At 46.1% G+C, this 7,736-nt stretch overlaps 1 pseudogene; it reads left to right on the top strand.

Moving 5' to 3' along the window:
- The first annotated feature begins 1,489 nt into the window (after nucleotides 1-1,489).
- On the top strand, nucleotides 1,490-1,607 carry LOC126250312 (5S ribosomal RNA; annotated as a pseudogene).
- The last annotated feature ends 6,129 nt before the right edge of the window (nucleotides 1,608-7,736 follow it).

Raw genomic sequence — 7,736 nt, forward strand, 5'->3', positions numbered from 1 at the left:
AAAACTATAGACCTATACCTCTAACGTCTATCAGTTGTAGAATTTTGGAACACGTATTATGTTCGAGTATAATGACTTTTCTGGAGACTAGAAATCTACTCTGTAGGAATCAGCATGGGTTTCGAAAAAGCCGATCGTGTGAAACCCAGCTCGCTCTATTCGTCCACGAGACGCAGGGGGCCATAGACACGGGTTCCCAGGCAGATGCCGTGTTTCTTGACTTCCGCAAGGCGTTCGATACAGTTCCCCACAGTCGTTTAATGAACAAAGTAAGAGCATATGGACTATCAGACCAATTGTGTGATTGGATAGAAGAGTTCCTAGATAACAGAACGCAGCATGTCATTCTCAATGGAGGGAAGTCTTCCGAAGTAAGAGTGATTTCAGGTGTGCCGCAGGGGAGTGTCGTAGGACCGTTGCTATTCACAATATACATAAATGACCTTGTGGATGACATCGGAAGTTCACTGAAGCTTTTTTCGGATCATGCTGTGGTATATCGAGAGGTTGTAACAATGGAAAATTGTACTGAAATGCAGGAGGATCTGCAGCGAGTTGACGCATGGTGCAGGGAATGGCAATTGAATCTCAATGTAGACAATTTAATGTGCTGCGAATACATAGAAAGAAAGATCCCTTATCATTTAGCTACAATATAGCAGGTCAGCAACTGGAAGCAGTTAATTCCATGAATTATCTTGGAGTACGCATTAGGAGTGATTTAAAATGGAATGATCATATAAAGTTGATCGTCGGTAAAGCAGATGCCAGACTGAGATTCATTGGAAGAATCCCAAGGAAATGCAATCCGAAAACAAAGGAAGTATGTTACAGTACACTTGTTCGCCCACTGCTTGAATACTGCTCAGCAGTGTGGGATCCGTACCAGATAGGGTTGATAGAAGAGATAGAGAAGATCCAACGGAGAGCAGCGCGCTTCGTTACAGGACCACTTAGTAATCGCGAAAGCGTTGCGGAAATGATAGATAAACTCCAGTGGAAGACTCTGCAGGAGAGACGCTCAGTAGCTCGGTACGGGCTTTTGTTGAAGTTTCGAGAAAATACCTTCACCGAGGAGTCAAGCAGTATATTGCTCCCTCCTACGTATATCTCGCGAAGAGACCGTGAGGATAAAATCAGAGAGAGTAGAGCCCACACAGAGGCATACCGACAATCCTTCTTTCCACGAACATTACGAGACTGGAATAGAAGGGAGAACCGATAGAGGTACTCAAGGTACCCTCCGCCACACACCGTCAGGTGGCTTGCGGAGTATGGATGTAGATGTAGATGTAGATGTAGAAGGTCGTCACACCCTCTATTACACCCTCAATGCAGCCGTTCTTTTGACGCCTCTGCGATGGAGGTCATAATGACGACACCCAGCGTTTAAATCACGTGGTTTTCTTTTGGGTAGCCGACGAAAAGATTTCAGACTCACCACGGCTCCGAATCGGCACAAAAAGGCCTCAGGGAATAGCATAAAGGGGCCAACGGCCTTGCCGCACTGGCAACACCGGTTCCCGTCAGATCACCGAAGTTAAGCGCTGTCGGGCTGGGCTAGTACTTGGATGGGTGAACATCCGGTCTGCCGAGCGCTGTTGGCAAGCGGGGTGCACTCAGCCCTGTAAGGCAAACCGAGGAGCTACTTGATTGAGATGTAGCGGCTCCGGTCTCGGAAACTAACATACGGCCGGGAGGGCGGTGTGCTGACCACATGCCCCTCCATATCAGCATCCAGTGATGCCTGTGGACTGAGGACGACACGGCGGCCGGTCGGTACGTTTGGGCCTTCATGGCCTGTTCGGGAGGAGTTTTTAGATTTTTAGGTAGCATAAAGGATATTAACGAAACCATTCCTTTCGTTGGGGCGTTGAATCCCGCACATTTCACGATCGAAAACGGTAGTTCTCATTGCGATGAGCAACAGTACGAAGCTCTTGAGAATCTTCGAAGCTGCCCCGCAGGTTTTCTCTACAAAGCCACATTTTTAAAACTCTCAGTAAATGTGAGCAGGTGCTACCGTGGGCACTGACAAATTGGGCGGGCTTCGAGGGACTCATTGCCACTGTATTCGCAGTTGTGTCAATGTCACACCACTCTGTGATCATGCATATACACCATTTGCTGCTTCAGGTCAACTTCAAGTTGCGTCGGGTGATTCTGAATTGTCCCTAGTGGTTCCAGCCTGTAGACTAGAGCAACAACAGCGGTCGCTCTGCGCTCCAAATGAGGGCGATCACATTCAGTGGGAAGGCAGCCCAGAATGTACTTAGCGAGGGACCGAAACGTCCAGCGGTGTCATCAGCTGTCAAGAACGTCGTAATGAGAACTGTCGTTTTTGACCGCGAAATGTGCAGGAATCAATACCCCAGGGAAAGGAGTAATTTCACTGACACCCTTTATTGCAACTTCATAATGCCTTTTCGTATCGATTCTGAGCAGCAGTGTGGAAACTTTTCCTCATCCACCCACAAGAAAACCACGTGTTTTCAACACTGAGTGTCGTCGTTTCGGCGTCCATCGCAGAGGCGTCGAAAGAAAGCGTAAAATGTGGGTAAGAGGGGTGTGATGACTTTCCCACCGTTTGGCACGTCCACAATGGCTTTGGGCAGACTTGTCGTGAAATTTGGTGCCAATGTGGCGTAATTAACGACATTAGACGTCACATGAACGTCAGAGCTCTGGCCTTTCATCGGTTGAGTCGACACCTTGCTGTCTGAAATGTCTTCGAGCCCGAGGGTGACATCACAGCCGCGCGGGGTAGCTGTGTGGTCTTAGGGCGCCTTGTCACGGTTTGCGCCCCCCCCCCCCCTCTCCGTCGGAGGTTCGAGTCCTCCCTCGGGGCTGGCCGGGGTGGCGGAGCGGTTCTAGGCGCTACAGTCTGGAACCGCGCGACCGCTACGGTCGCAGGTTCGAATCCTGCCTCGGGCATGGGTGTGTGTGATGTCCTTAGGTTATTTAGGTTTAAGTAGTTCTAAGTTATAGGAGACTGATGACCTCAGAAGTTAAGTCCCATAGTGCTCAGAGCCATCCTCCCTCGGGCATGGGTGTGTGTGTTGTCCTTAGCGTAAGTTAGTGGCCGTGCGGTTAAAGGCGCTGCAGTCTGGAACCGCAAGACCGCTACGGTCGCAGGTTCGAATCCTGCCACTGGCATGGATGTTTGTGATGTCCTTAGGTTAGTTAGGTTTAACTAGTTCTAAGTTCTAGGGGACTAATGACCTCAGCAGTTGAGTCCCATAGTGCTCAGAGCCATTTGAACCATTTCGTAAGTTAGTTTCAGTCATACTAAGTAGAGTGTAAGCTTAGCAGTTTGGTCCAATGACCTCTTACCACAACACTGCAACACAGTACGAACGTTAAATTAAAAAAAAAGTGACATCACAGGGAGCCATGCTTTTGCACAATGACAGAGGAAGGTTCAGGCACCTTTGAGCCAAATTTGAAACTTATGGGGTTTCGAAAGAGTGGTCCTTCAATTTGTGTTTCGCATTGTATGTAAAACAACTGCGTCAAAGAGGAGCAAAGTCGGTGACCCATTCAGTGAATACTTTCATTGGAAGTCGAAATTTTTAAGTAAAAATGAGAAAATTGCAATATTACCTTTGATTTACTGACAGTGATTGAAATGGAAGGCGACGCTTGTTTGTTATAAGTTCATTCATCTGCATAACTTGCATAGTTTGCTGCATTTACAGCAGCTCTTCAAAAGCGTCCACCAGCTTATCTGCTGGCATGACATCGCCATACAAACTTCTGTGGAATCATTTCACACAAATGTGGTATTGTTCGAACACTATTACAGGCAGGTGAATTTTTGACAGGAAACTCTCTCTAGTTTCGACAAGTGTCTCTTACGCAAGACGTTTGACATGACCCACAAAAAGAAATGAAATAGATTCAGATCAGGTGAATGAGCTGACCGCGAAAATAGACTTCGTACGAGGGGGTCACTTGACGCAAGCTTTCACGACCGAGATGCGCTGAGTGAGCTGGTTATCCACATAGACACGCACCAATATCAGTTGCAATTTCATTGAAAATCTGTATTGATCGCTTTTAAAAACTGTAGCATGGACATTGTCAGCTTCCTCAAATGACAATTGCCGTTATTTATATTGCGGAAAAATCCATCTGTAATGAGGGAGACTTAATCCAAGAAGAGTGCAAACATAGGAAAGTTAGGGTCGACCACACAGCGCTGCAGCAGCCACTGGCTGAACACGACGCGAGCTCCGAAATAGGCAGGAGTTGGGGCTTGCACTTTCTGAGAGTGGTATGGTGAAGCTACCTCTCCGTATTACACTACTAGCCATTAAAATTGCTGCACCACGAAGATGACGTGTTACAGACGCAAAATTTAACCGACAGGGAGAAGATGCTGTGATATGCAAATGATTAGCTTTTCAGAGCATTCACACAATGTTGGCGCCAGTGGCGACACCTACAACGTGCTGACTTGAGGAAAGTGTCCAACCGATTTCTCATACACAAACAGCAGCTGACCGGCGTTGCCTGGTGAAACGTTGTTGTGATGCCTCGTGTAAGGAGGAGAAATGCATACCATCACGTTTCCGACTTTGATAAAGGACGGATTGTAGCCTATCGCGATTGCGGTTTATCGTATCGCGACACTGCTGCTCGCGTTGGTAGAAATCCAATGACTGTTAGCAGAATATGGAATCGGTGGCTTCAGGAGGGTAATACGGAACGCCGTGCTAGATCCCAACGGCCTCGTATCACTACAGTCGAGATGACAGGTATCTTGTCCGCATGGCTGTTACAGATCGTGCAGCCACGTCTCGATCCCTGAGTCAACAGATGGGGACGTTTGCAAGACAACAACCATCTGTGCGAATAGTTCGACGACGTTTACAGCAGCATGGACTATCAGCTCGGAGACCATGGCTGCGGTTACCCTTGACGCTGCATCACAGACAGGAGCGCCTGCGATGGTGTACTCAACGACGAACCTGGGTACACGAATGGCAAAACGTCATTTTTTCTGATGAATCCAGGTTCTGTTTTCAGCATCATGATGGTCGCATCCGTATTTGGCGACATCGCGGTGAACGCACATTGGAAGCGTGTATTCGTCAATGCCATACTGGCGTATCACCCTGCGTGATGGTATGGGGTGCCATTGGTTACACGTCTCGGTCACATCTTGTTCGCACTGACGGCACTTTGAACGGTCGACGTTACATTTCAGATATTTTATGACCCGTGGCTCTACCCTTCATTCGATCCCTGCGAAACACTACATTTCAGCAGGATAATGCACGACCGCATGTTGCAGGTCCTGTATGGGCCTTTCTGGATACAGAAATTGTTCGACTGCTGCCCTGGCCAACACATTCTCCATATCACTCACCAACTGAAAACGTCTGGTCAACGGTGGCCGAGCAACTGGCTCGTCACAAGACGCCAGTCACTACTCTTTATGAACAGTGGTATCGTGTTGAAGCTGCATGGGCCTGTACACGCCATCCAAGCTCTGTTTGACTCAATGCCCATGCGTATCAAGGCCGTTATTACGGCCAGATGTGGTTGTTTTGGATACTGATTTCTCAGGATCTATGCACCCAAATTGCGTGAAAATGTAATCACAAGTCAGTTCTAGTATAATATATCTGTCCAATGAATACCCATTCATCATCTGCATTTCTTTTTGGTGTAGCAATTTTAATGGCCAGTAGTGTACTTTACATACAGTACTGCGCGCGACTCCAGTTTCAGTTGCGATTTGGCGAGTGTTGAATTACGACTTCTGATCACTGCGAAGAGAACAAGTCCTTTCAAAGAAGAAAGGATTTAAGGAGAACCGACCGTTTGAATCACAGCTTGCATTATTCATTCAAGACATTTTGCAGGCGATAGATGTATGTGAATAGATAAAGTCCGTCCTCCCAGATTTCCAAACGCATTCGACGTTGTAACAGATTGTCGACCACTACGATCATATTGCTTATTTTCGCAGCTATGTGACTGATTCGTCGAATATTTACGTAACAGGATACAGTACGTCATACTGGATGGATAATATTCTGCAGAAACGAAAATAACTTCGAGTGTGCTGCAATGTTTTCAATATACATAAACTATTTACGACATAGGTTCAGCAGCGTTATGAGATTGCTCGCCGACGATGTTACTGTATACAGGAAAGTAAGGAAGTAAAGAAATAGTTGGATAAAGTTTTCCCTTTCTATAATCAATGACAGCTCTTTTTAAACGTAGATAAGTGTAATATAATGCCAACCGAATTATATAAGCATTTAGTGGGAAATCGATTTATTAAGAAGCGATATGAACTGCATCGATCACATAAAATTAGTGATAGGGAAGGCGTATGTAAGACTTTACTTGTTGGAAGGGTTCAGGGAAAATGCAATGTATATGTAAGGAAAATTTCATAAAAGAAACAAGTGTGATCATTTCGAGAGTATTACTGCAGTGTTTGGAATCCTTAACAAGAAAGCATGACAACAGACGTCGCACGAATTAGTGACGCGTTGTTTGAATCGTAATACCTCGGTTTCACCAGTACAAGAATCAAACAGACATTTTATCGGTCGAATTAAAAAAGAATCCTTGGAGGAAAAGCACCGCAGTATTCGCAAAACCTTGTGTTCGAAGAAGACTGTGTGACCATTATGCTGTCACCATCGCATATTTTGCTTAATGATCACGAGAATTAGATAAGCGAGATTAGGGCTTAGGAAATACAGACAAATACGTTCTCCTTCTTAATACGCGAATGGAACAGGAGAAAACATCAGTATAGCGACCAGTGGTGTGCGTGTGTGTGTGTGTGTGTGTGTGTGTGTGTGTGTGTGTAAAAGTCGATTTCGATATAATAGAAAGAAAATTGACTAGCTGAGTACTTGTCGTTGCCAGAGTATGTATTTATTCCAGTCTTCTATTAGTCCATCTCCTCCACCACCCTCTTTCCATCTCCTCCACTGCTCTCTCTCTCTGTCCAGCTTCTCTATACCCACTCTATGTCCGTCTCATCCTCCCCCCCCCCCCCGTCCATCTTCTCCTGCCCTCTCTACTTCCTCCTCACCAAAGGCCATCTACTCTTCCTCTTGTAACTACCCATCTCATTCTCTTCTCTCTCTCTCTCTATCCAACTCCTCCAAACTCTCTCTTTCCATGTCATACTTCCATCTCTCTCTGTCCATCTCCTCCTCTTTCCCCTCCCTATCCGTCTCTTCCTTCCATTATTTCTCTTTGCTCCTCCTCCACCCATTACTCTCTGCGTTACATCTCACACCCCAACAGCGAATAGAGAAATAATTAATCATTTTCGATACTGAATTATTTAGGGACACAATCAGTTAACATGAATACGGCTGAGATTAGAGGCCGGCCGAAGTGGCCGAGCGGTTCTAGGCGCTTCAGACTGGAACCGCGCGACCGCTACGGTCGCAGGTTCGAATCCTGCCTCCGGCATGGATGTGTGTGATGTCCTTAGGTTAGTTAGGTTTACGTAGTTCTAAGTTCTAGGGGACTGATGACCTCCGATGTTAAGTCCCATAGTGCTCAGAGCCATTTTGAGCCATAAAAACTTTAGGAATTTGAGGCATACGAGTAAATATATTGGTTGTCACTTGACTATATTGACAATGTATTACTGTTTGGTACAGAACGTAGCAGATGTTAAGTCGCTAAGGATGTAAAATATTATGAAAATATTTGAGGGTGGTGTATTGATACAGAGTATATTATCT

The sequence above is a fragment of the Schistocerca nitens genome, chromosome 3 (assembly GCF_023898315.1).
Source record: "Schistocerca nitens isolate TAMUIC-IGC-003100 chromosome 3, iqSchNite1.1, whole genome shotgun sequence".
NCBI classification, from domain to species: domain Eukaryota; kingdom Metazoa; phylum Arthropoda; class Insecta; order Orthoptera; family Acrididae; genus Schistocerca; species Schistocerca nitens.